An 11,056-nucleotide genomic window follows, 5' to 3' on the forward strand; every position below is an offset into this window, starting at 1 on the left:
TCTGCAAACAGGGACAATTTGACTTCTTCTTTTCCTAACTGAATACCCTTGATTTCTTTCTCTTGCCTAATTGCCCTAGCCAGAACTTCCAACACTATGTTGAATAGGAGTGGTGAGAGAGGGCATCCCTGTCTTGTGCCAGTTTTCAAAGGGAATTTTTCCAGTTTTTGCCCATTCAGTATGATATTGGCTGTGGGTTTGTCATAAATAGCTCTTATTATTTTGAGGTACGTTCCATCAATACCGAATTTATTGAGCGTTTTAAGCATGAAGGGCTGTTGAATTTTGTCAAAAGCCTTTTCTGCATCTATTGAGATAATCATGTGGTTCTTGTCTTTGGTTCTGTTTATATGCTGGATTATGTTTATTGATTTGCGAATGTTGAACCAGCCTTGCATCCCAGGGATGAAGCCCACTTGATCATGGTGGATAAGCTTTTTGATGTGTTGTTGAATCCGGTTTGCCAGTATTTTATTGAGGATTTTTGCATCGATGTTCATCAGGGATATTGGTCTAAAATTCTCTTTTTTTGTTGTGTCTCTGCCAGGCTTTGGTATCAGGATGATGTTGGCCTCATAAAATGAGTTAGGGAGGATTCCCTCTTTTTCTATTGATTGGAATCGTTTCAGAAGGAATGGTACCAACTCCTCCTTGTACCTCTGGTAGAATTCAGCTGTGAATCCATCTGGTCCTGGACTTTTTTTGGTTGGTAGGCTATTAATTATTGCCTCAATTTCAGAGCCTACTATTGGTCTATTCAGGGATTCAACTTCTTCCTGGTTTAGTCTTGGAAGAGTGTAAGTGTCCAGGAAATTATCCATTTCTTCTAGATTTTCCAGTTTATTTGCGTAGAGGGGTTTATAGTATTCTCTGATGGTAGTTTGTATTTCTGTGGGGTCAGTGGTGATATCCCCTTTATCATTTTTAATTGCATCGATTTGATTCTTCTCTCTTTTCTTCTTTATTAGTCTTGCTAGTGGTCTGTCAATTTTGTTGATCTTTTCAAAAAACCAACTCCTGGATTCATTGATTTTTTGGAGGGTTTTTTGTGTCTCTATCTCCTTCAGTTCTGCTCTGATCTTAGTTATTTCTTGCCTTCTGCTAGCTTTCGAATGTGTTTGCTCTTGCTTCTCTAGTTCTTTTAATTGCGATGTTAGAGTGTCAATTTTAGATCTTTCCTGCTTTCTCTTGTGGGCATTTAGTGCTATAAATTTCCCTCTACACACTGCTTTAAACGTGTCCCAGAGATTCTGGTATGTTGTATCTTTGTTCTCATTGGTTTCAAAGAACATCTTTATTTCTGCCTTCATTTCGTTATGTACCCAGTAGTCATTCAGGAGCAGGTTGTTCAGTTTCCATGTAGTTGAGCGGTTTTGATTGAGTTTCTTAGTCCTGAGTTCTAGTTTGATGGCACTGTGGTCTGAGAGACAGTTTGTTATAATTTCTGTTCTTGTACATTTGCTGAGGAGTGCTTTACTTCCAATTATGTGGTCAATTTTGGAGTAAGTACGATGTGGTGCTGAGAAGAATGTATATTCTGTTGATTTGGGGTGGAGAGTTCTATAGATGTCTATTAGGTCTGCTTGCTGCAGCGATGAGTTCAATTCCTGGATATCCTTGTTAACTTTCTGTCTTGTTGATCTGTCTAATGTTGACAGTGGAGTGTTGAAGTCTCCCATTATTATTGTATGGGAGTCTAAGTCTCTTTGTAAGTCTCTAAGGACTTGCTTTATGAATCTGGGTGCTCCTGTATTGGGTGCATATATATTTAGGATAGTTAGCTCTTCCTGTTGAATTGATCCCTTTACCATTATGTAATGGCCTTCTTTGTCTCTTTTGATCTTTGATGGTTTAAAGTCTGTTTTATCAGAGACTAGTATTGCAACCCCTGCTTTTTTTTGTTCTCCATTTGCTTGGTAAATCTTCCTCCATCCCTTTATTTTGAGCCTATGTATGTCTCTGCGTGTGAGATGGGTCTCCTGAATACAGCAGACTGATGGGTCTTGAATCTTTATCCAGTTTTCCACTCTGTGTCTTTTAATTGGAGCATTTAGTCCATTTACATTTAAGGTTAAGATTGTTATGTGTGAACTTGATCCTGCCATTATGATATTAACTGGTTATTTTGCTCGTTAGTTGATGCAGTTTCTTCCTAGCCTCGATGGTCTTTACATTTTGGCATGTTTTTGCAATGGCTGGTACCGGTTGTTCCTTTCCATGTTGAGTGCTTCCTTCAGGGTCTCTTGTAAGGCAGGCCTAGTGGTGATAAAATCTCTAAGCATTTGCTTATCTGTAAAGGATTTTATTTCTCCTTCACTTATGAAACTTAGTTTGGCTGGATATGAAATTCTGGGTTTAAAATTCTTTTCTTTAAGAATGTTGAATATTGGCCCCCACTCTCTTCTGGCTTGTAGAGTTTCTGCCGAGAGATCTGCTGTGAGTCTGATGGGCTTCCCTTTGTGGGTAACCTGACCTTTCTCTCTGGCTGCCCTTAAGATTTTTTCCTTCATTTCAACTTTGGTGAATCTGGCAATTATGTGTCTTGGAGTTGCTCTTCTCGAGGAGTATCTTTGTGGCGTTCTCTGTATTTCCTGGATTTGAATGTTGGCCTGCCCTACTAGGTTGGGAAATTCTCCTGGATGATATCCTGAAGAGTGTTTTCCAACTTGGTTCCATTTTCCCCCTCACTTTCAGGCACCCCAATCAGACGTAGATTTGGTCTTTTTACATAATCCCATACTTCTTGCAGGCTTTGTTCATTTCTTTTTCTTCTTTTTTCTTTTGGTTTCTCTTCTCGCTTCATTTCATTCATTTGATCCTCAATCGCTGATACTCTTTCTTCCAGTTGATCGAGTCGGTTACTGAAGCTTGTGCATTTGTCACGTATTTCTCGTGTCATGGTTTTCATCTCTTTCATTTCGTTTAGGACATTCTCTGCATTAATTACTCTAGCCATCAATTCTTCCACTTTTTTTTCAAGATTTTTAGTTTCTTTGCGCTGGGTACATAATTCCTCCTTTAGCTCTGAGAAATTGGATGGACTGAAGCCTTCTTCTCTCATCTCGTCAAAGTCATTCTCCGTCCAGCTTTGATCCGTTGCTGGCGATGAGCTGCGCTCCTTTGCCGGGGGAGATGTGCTCTTATTTTTTGAGTTTCCAGCTTTTCTGCCCTGCTTTTTCCCCATCTTTGTGGTTTTATCTGCCTCTGGTCTTTGATGATGGTGATGTACTGCTGGGGTTTTGGTGTAGGTGTCCTTCCTGTTTGATAGTTTTCCTTCTAACAGTCAGGACCCTCAGCTGTAGGTCTGTTGGAGATTGCTTGAGGTCCACTCCAGACCCTGTTTGCCTGGGTATCAGCAGCAGACGCTGCAAAAGATAGAATATTTCTGAACAGCGAGTGTACCTGTCTGATTCTTGCTTTGGAAGCTTCCTCTCAGGGGTGTACTCCACCCTGTGAGGTGTGGGGTGTCAGACTGCCCCTAGTGGGGGATGTCTCCCAGTTAGGCTACTCAGGGGTCAGGGACCCACTTGAGCAGGCAGTCTGTCCCTTCTCAGATCTCAACTTCCGTGTTGGGAGATCCACTGCTCTCTTCAAAGCTGTCAGACAGAGTCGTTTGCGTCTGCAGAGGTTTCTGCTGCTTTTTTGTTGTTGTTGTTGTTGTTGTGTAGCTGTGCCCTGTCCCCAGAGGTGGAGTCTACAGAGACAGGCAGGTTTCCTTGAGCTGCTGTGAGCTCTACCCAGTTGGAGCTTCCCAGCAGCTTTGTTTACCTACTTAAGCCTCAGCAATGGCGGGCGCCCCTCCCCCAGCCTCGCTGCTGCCTTGCTGGTAGATCACAGACTGCTGTGCTAGCAATGAGGGAGGCTCCGTGGGCGTGGGACCCTCCCGGCCAGGTGTGGGATATGATCTCCTGGTGTGCCTGTTTGCTTAAAGCGCAGTATTGGGGTGGGAGTTACCTGATTTTCCAGGTGTTGTGTGTCTCAGTTCCCCTGGCTAGGAAAAGGGATTCCCTTCCCCCTTGCGCTTCCCAGGTGAGGCGATGCCTCGCCCTGCTTCAGCTCTCGCTGGTCGGGCTGCAGCAGCTGACCAGCACGGATCATCCAGCACTCCCCAGTGAGATGAACCCAGTACCTCAGTTGAAAATGCAGAAATCACCGGTCTTCTGTGTCACTCGCGCTGGGAGTTGGAGACTGGAGCTGTTCCTATTCGGCCATCTTGCTCCGCCCCCCCCAACCTACCTTTGTTGAATGTAGAGGAATAAATACAAACACTTAAGGAGATTAAGGAGATTAGAATGTTAGAGTGGATTTGTCATTGAAGACCTGCCCACCCATGCTGGGAGGACCCAGAAGACTTATCTTACTTACATTACTGTGAGAAATAAATCTGTGAGGAGAGCTTCAACACTGGGCTAAAGGGCTCAAGATTGCTCTTCTCAATAAGCCAGAACTTACAGTGGAAACTGCACATGCTACACTGAGAAACATAAATACAATGAGACTAATTAGATGCTACAGTGGCAGGAGCCAAGTGAAAGCACTCAGCTATCAAAAGCATGGTGGGCATTATTACTGTGGTGGATAACAAAGCAAAAACAGCAAGCAGAATGGTCTGACTCGTGCAGGCCTGTGTCATTAGCTAGTTGATCACGACGTTCCTAGAAGTGAAATGAATAAGAAACCATGAAATATACATTTGATCTGTATAAGCAGAAAAGTTCTAAGTCAAGTAAACAAAAGTCTAATCTGAATTAGAAAAACAGAGACATATGCCCCTTAATCTGTTTTTCTACCTTAGCCGGTTTACAGACTCAGAACACCTTGGGTGAAAGGGTAGCCAATTCCCCTTGAGGAACAGCCCTGGTACATTGCCAAAAATTTGTACAGCTAATCTTTCTCCCACCCTTTCCCAAAGGGACATACAGTTATCAGGATTTCATTGAGGAAAAGGAAATAATCAGAGTTTTTAGGGGCTCCTGGGCACTGGCTCTAAACTAACATTAATTCCTGGAGACCCAAAACATCACTGTGGCCTACTAGTCACAGTAGGAATTTATTGAGTCAGATGACCAATGGAGTTTGAGCTCAAGTCCATCTCACAGAAGGTCCGCAAATCCATCCTGTGGTTATTTTTCTAGTTCTGAAAAAGCATAATTAGAGTCAGCCAAGTGAGGTGGCCTACGCCGGTAATCCCAGTGCTTTGGGAGGCCAAAGCTAATGGATCACTTGAGTTTGAGACCAGCCTGACCAACATGGTGAAACCCTGTCTCTACTAAAAATGCCAAAAATTAGCCAAGCATGGTGGTGCTCGCCTGTAGTTACAGCCTGTAGTTACAGCCTGCAGTTCCAGCTACTGAGGAGGCTGAGGCACGAGAATCACTTGAACCCGGGAGGTGGAGGTTGCAGTGAGCCAAGATCATGCTATTGCAATCCAGCCTGGGTAACAGAGTGAGGCTCTGTCTCAAAAACTAAATAAATAATAGAATAAATACACTCAGCCACTGACAGAATCCCCATATTGATTCCTAATCTATCGAATGAAGGCTACGTTGGGGGAAAAAATGGAAGCCACTAGAACTGCCTCCACCTAGGAAAATAGTGAGCCAAAAACAACCCTGTATTCCTACAGAGATTGTAGAGATTAGTGCAGCCATAAAGGACTTGAAAGAGGCAGTGTAAAGAGGATGTGGAGAAATAGGAACACTTTTACACTGTTGGTGGGACTGTAAACTAGTTCAACCATTGTGGAAAACAGTGTGGTAATTCCTCAAGGATCTAGAACTAGAAATACCATTTGACCCAGCCATCCCATTACTGGGGATATACCCAAAGGATTATAAATCATGCTGCTATAAAGACACAGGCACACATATGTTTATTGTGGCACTATTTACAATAGCAAAGACTTGGAATCAACCCAAATGTCCACAGTGACAGACTGGATTAAGAAAATGTGGCACATGTACACCATGGAATACTACGCAGCCATAAAAAAGGATGAGTTCATGTCCTTTGTAGGGACATGGCTGCAGCTGGAAACCATCATTCTCAGCAAACTATCACAAGAACAGAAAACCAAACACCGCATGTTCTCACTCATAGGTGGGAACTGAACAATGAGATCACTTGGACACAGGAAGGGGAACATCACACACCGGGTTCTATTGTGGGGAGGGGGGAGGCATTAGGATAGCATTAGGAGATATACCTAATGTAAATGATGAGTTAATGGGTGCAGCACACCAACATGGCACATGTATACCTATGTAACAAACCTGCATGTTGTGCACACGTACCCTAGAACTTAAAGTATAATTAAAAAAAAAAAAAAAGAAAAAGGTAGGGTAGAGGTTCCCAACACATCCCCATTCAACTCTTCCATTTGGCCTATTCAGAAGACAAATGAATCTTACAGAATGACCAGAATGACTATAGATTATTGTAAGATCAACCAGATGGTAACTTTAATTGCAGCTCCTGTACCAAATGTGGTTTCATTACTTGCGAAAATTAACACATTCCTAGTACCTACCATGTAGCTATGGAAAAAGTATACTTTTTCTCCATATTTGTCCATAAGGCCCACCAGAAGCAGTTTGCTTTCAGCTGGCAAAGTCAGAAATACATCACAGTTGTATTTCACATACATATCAACTCTCCAGCCCTATGTCATAATTTAGTTCACAGGGATCTTGATCATTGTTCCCTTCCACAAGATACCACACTGGTCCATTACATTGATGATATGTTGATTTGACACAGTAATTAAGAAGTACCAACTACTCTAGACTTAAAGGTAATATATTTTCATGTCAAAGGATATAAAATAAATCTGACTAAAATTCATGGCCCTTCTACTCCAGTGAAATTTCTAGGGATCAGTGGTATGGGACATGTTGACATATTTCTTCTAATGTGAAGAACAAGTTGATGGATCTGGCCCCTCCTACAATAAGAAAAAGGCACAATGTCTAGTGGGCCCCTTTCAATTTTGGAAGCAACGTATTCTTCATTTGGGTGTGTTACTCCAGCCCCCTTACCTAGTGACTTTAAAAGCTGGTAGTTTTGAGTGGGGCTCAGAGCAAAAGAAAGCTCCCCAGCATGTCCAGGCTGATGTGCAAGCTGCTCTGCTACTTGAGCCATATGATCGAGCAGATACAATAGTGGTCGAAAGGTAGAAATGGCAGATGGGATGCTATTTGGAGTCTTTGGCAGACCCTATTGGAAAATTGCAGGGTAGTCCTTTGGAAATTCAGCGCAAAGGTTTGCCATCTACCACAGATAATACTCTCCTTTTAAGAAATGGCCCTTGGCTTGCTACTGGGCATTAGTAGAGGCTGAATGTTTGACAATGGGCCACTGAGTAACCAAGGAAACTGAGCCGCTCATCATTTACTGAATGTCATCTGACTTACCATGCCATAAAGTTGGGCATGTACAGCAGCTCTCTGCCATCAAGTGGAAGTGGTACATATGTGATCAGAGCTAAGGACATCCAGAAGGAACAAGTAACATGAAGAATTGGCCCAAATGCCTTTGGTCCCCACCGTTGCTTCACTGCTGTCTCTTTCTGAGTCTGTACTGATGGTCTCATGAGTTGTTTTCTATAATCAGTTGGCAGAGGAAGAGGACACTCAGGACTGGTTTACAGATGGTTTTGTGTGATATACAAGCACCACAAAAAGACAGCAACAGCACTACAACTACTTTCTAGAACATCGCTGAAGGACAATTTCCTGGTGAAGAAAATGTCTCTTGGTGAGCAGAACTTAGGGGAGTGCACCTGGTTGTTCACTTTTCTTAAAAGAAGAAATGGCTTAATTTGTGATTGTATATCAATTCCTGAGCTGGGGCAAAGGGTGGTCAGGAACTAGGAAGGAACGTGATTGGAAAATTACTGACAAGGAAATTTGGGGAAGAAGTATCTGGATAGATCTCAGAATGGGCAAAAAACATGAAGATACTTGTGTCTCATGTGAATGTTCACCAAAGGGTGACCTCAGCAGAGGAGTATTTTAATAATCAAGTGAATAGGATGATTGTTTTTGTGGCTAGCAATCTGTCTCTTTCCCCAGCCACATCTGTCATTGTCCAGTGGGCTCATGAACAAAGTGGCCATGGTGGCAGAAATGAAGGTTAGGTATGGGCTCAGCAACATGGACTTCCACTCACCAAGGTTAACCTGGCTACAGCCACCATTGAGTGATCAATCTGCCAGCAGTAAAAAACACATATGAGTCCCTGATATGGCGTCATTCCCCAGGGTGATCAGCCAGCTACCTGGTGGCAGGTTGATTACATTGGACCACTTCCATCATGGAAGAGCAGTGTTTTGTTCTTACTAAAACCAACATTTACCCTAGATATGGATTTACCTTCAATGCATGCAATACTTCTGCCAAAACTATCATTTGTGGACTTATAGAATATCTTATCCAGCATTATGGTATTCCACACAGCATTGCTTCTGATCCAGGAGTTCCTTTCACAACAAAAGAAGTGCAACAATAGGCCCATGCTTCTGGAATTTCACTGGTCTTTCTATGTTCACCACCATCCTAAAACAGCTGGTTTGATAAAATGGTGGGATGTTCTTCCAAAGACTCAGTTAGTGCCAGCTGGGTGGCAAGAACTTGCAAGGTTGGGGCAAGATTCTGAGGATATGCTCTGAATCAACATCTGATAAATGATGCTGTTTCTACCATAGCCAGGGTTTACAGGTTCAGAAATCAAGGAGTGAAAACAGGAGTGATGCTACTATTACTTGTGACCCACTAACAAAATATTTGCTTCCTATTCATGCAACCTGATATTCTGCTGGCCTGAATGTCCTAGTCTCAAAGAGAATATACTTCTACCAAGAGACACAGCAATGATTCCATTGAACTGGAAATTAAGGCTGCCACCTGCCCACTTTGAAATCCTCATGCCTCTGAATCAATAAGAAAAGAACAAAGTTACTATGTTGGTGATTGATGCTAATGACCAGGGGGAAATTGAACTACTACTCTACAATGGAAGTAAGAAAAACAATGTCTTGAATGCAGCAGATCTTTTAAGATGCCTCTTAGTATTAGCATGCCCTGTGATTTAGATCAATGGAAAACTATCACAACTCAATTCAGATAGGACCACTAATGACTTAGACCTTTCAGAAGAAAAGGTTTGGGTCAATCTACCAGACATAGAACCAGCACCATACAAAATGGGTAGTGGAAGAAGATAATTACATGTGCCAGTTATATCAACTACAATCGTACGACAAGTTATAAGAATCTTGTAACCCGTTATAAAAATGAAGCCTGTAATTGTCATGAGTACTTTGTTATGAACATGTGTGTTTGTGTGTGTATCTAAAATATCTTTGTTTTCTTCTCTCTCTTATTCCCTTATCATATAACAAGATGTACTGATTTTATGTGAGTACAACATAAATTTTATTTTACAACAAAGTTATTAAATTACAGAATATTCATAAAAAGGGTAAACAACACTCAAAGATTTACCTCTTCTTTTAGGAAAGGTGTATGATCAGAATGTTGGTGTCCCCCCAAAATTTATGTGTTGGAACATAATGCTAAATGTGATAGTACTAAGAGGTGGGGCCTTTGGGAAGTGATTAAGTTATAGGGATCCATTTTCATGAAGGGGTTAGTGCGCTTATAAAAGAAGTTCAAATGAATTCCCTGACCCTCTCCCACCATGTGAGGACAAGTAGGTGCTTTGAAGCAGAAAGCACACCCTCACCAGACATTGAATATGCTGGTGCCTTGATCTTGGACACCCCTTTTCCAGAACTATGAGCAATACATTTTATTGCTTACAAATTACCCAGTCTAAGTTATTTTGTTATAGCATTCTGAGCAGACTGAGACAGAAGAGGGAGTGTATTTTTGGTTGTATGCAGTGTAACTATATCACAGCAGAACTATGGCCTTGCTATTGTCTCTGTCTGGAGATTAAATATAATTTAAGGAGATGCATATGGGTGCCAAGTTGAAAAAGAATGAACTTGTGACAATTAGTTGTATTTGTCAACCTCTCTGGATCAGGGGATGCCTAGTCATCTGGTTAAATGTTACTTACATTACTTTTAAGTGTGTCTATAGGGATGTATCAGAAGGAAATTAGCATTTGAATTAGGAGAATGAGCAAAGAAATTCATCTTCCCCAATGTGGGTGGGCATCACCCAATCCATTGAGGGTTTGAATAGAAGAAAAAGATGAAGTAATGGAATTTTTTATCTCTTTCTCTTTCTTTCCTTTACTGACTGCTGAGCTGGAATATCAGTCTTCTGCCTTCGATGCTTCTGGTTCTCAGGCTTTCAGACTGAGGAGGGAAATCTACACCATCAGCTCTCCAAGTCTCAAGCCTTCAAACTACACCATCAGTCTTTCTGGGTTTCAGAGGAAAGATTCTGAGACTTCTTAGCCTTTATAATCACATGAGCCAATACCTTAAAATAAAATCAATCTCTTTGTAGATATAGATGATAGACACAGGTATAGCCTGTTAATGGTTTCTCTGGAGAACCATAACTAATATACCTCGCTTCCCCTCAGAGTCACAAGATAGCTACCAGAGTTCCAGGTATCACATTCATACAAGACAACATCCAGCAGTACAAGAAGCAATCCCAAAATTAAAAATTAAAAAAAAACTTAAAGGAAGCAATCTCGGAACTGGGCACAATGGCTCACACCTGTAATCCCAGCACTTGGGGAGGCCAAGGCAGGTGAATCACTTGAGGTCAGGAGTTTGAAACCAGCCTGGCCAACATGGTGAAACCCCATCTCTACTAAAAATACAAAAATTAGCTGGGCTGAGGCAAGAGAATCGCTTGAACCCAGGAGGCAGAGGTTGCAGTGAGGCAAGATCATGCCACTCCTTTCCAGCCTGGGTGACAGAGCAAAACTTCGTCTCAAAATATAAATAAATACCACTCCTATTCAACATAGTGTTGGAAGTTCTGGCTAGGGCAATTAGGCAAGAGAAAGAAATCAGGGGTATTCAGTTAGGAAAAGAAGAAGTCAAATTGTCCCTGTTTGCAGATGACAT

The sequence above is a fragment of the Theropithecus gelada genome, chromosome 10 (genome assembly GCF_003255815.1).
Source record: "Theropithecus gelada isolate Dixy chromosome 10, Tgel_1.0, whole genome shotgun sequence".
Lineage (NCBI taxonomy): Eukaryota > Metazoa > Chordata > Mammalia > Primates > Cercopithecidae > Theropithecus > Theropithecus gelada.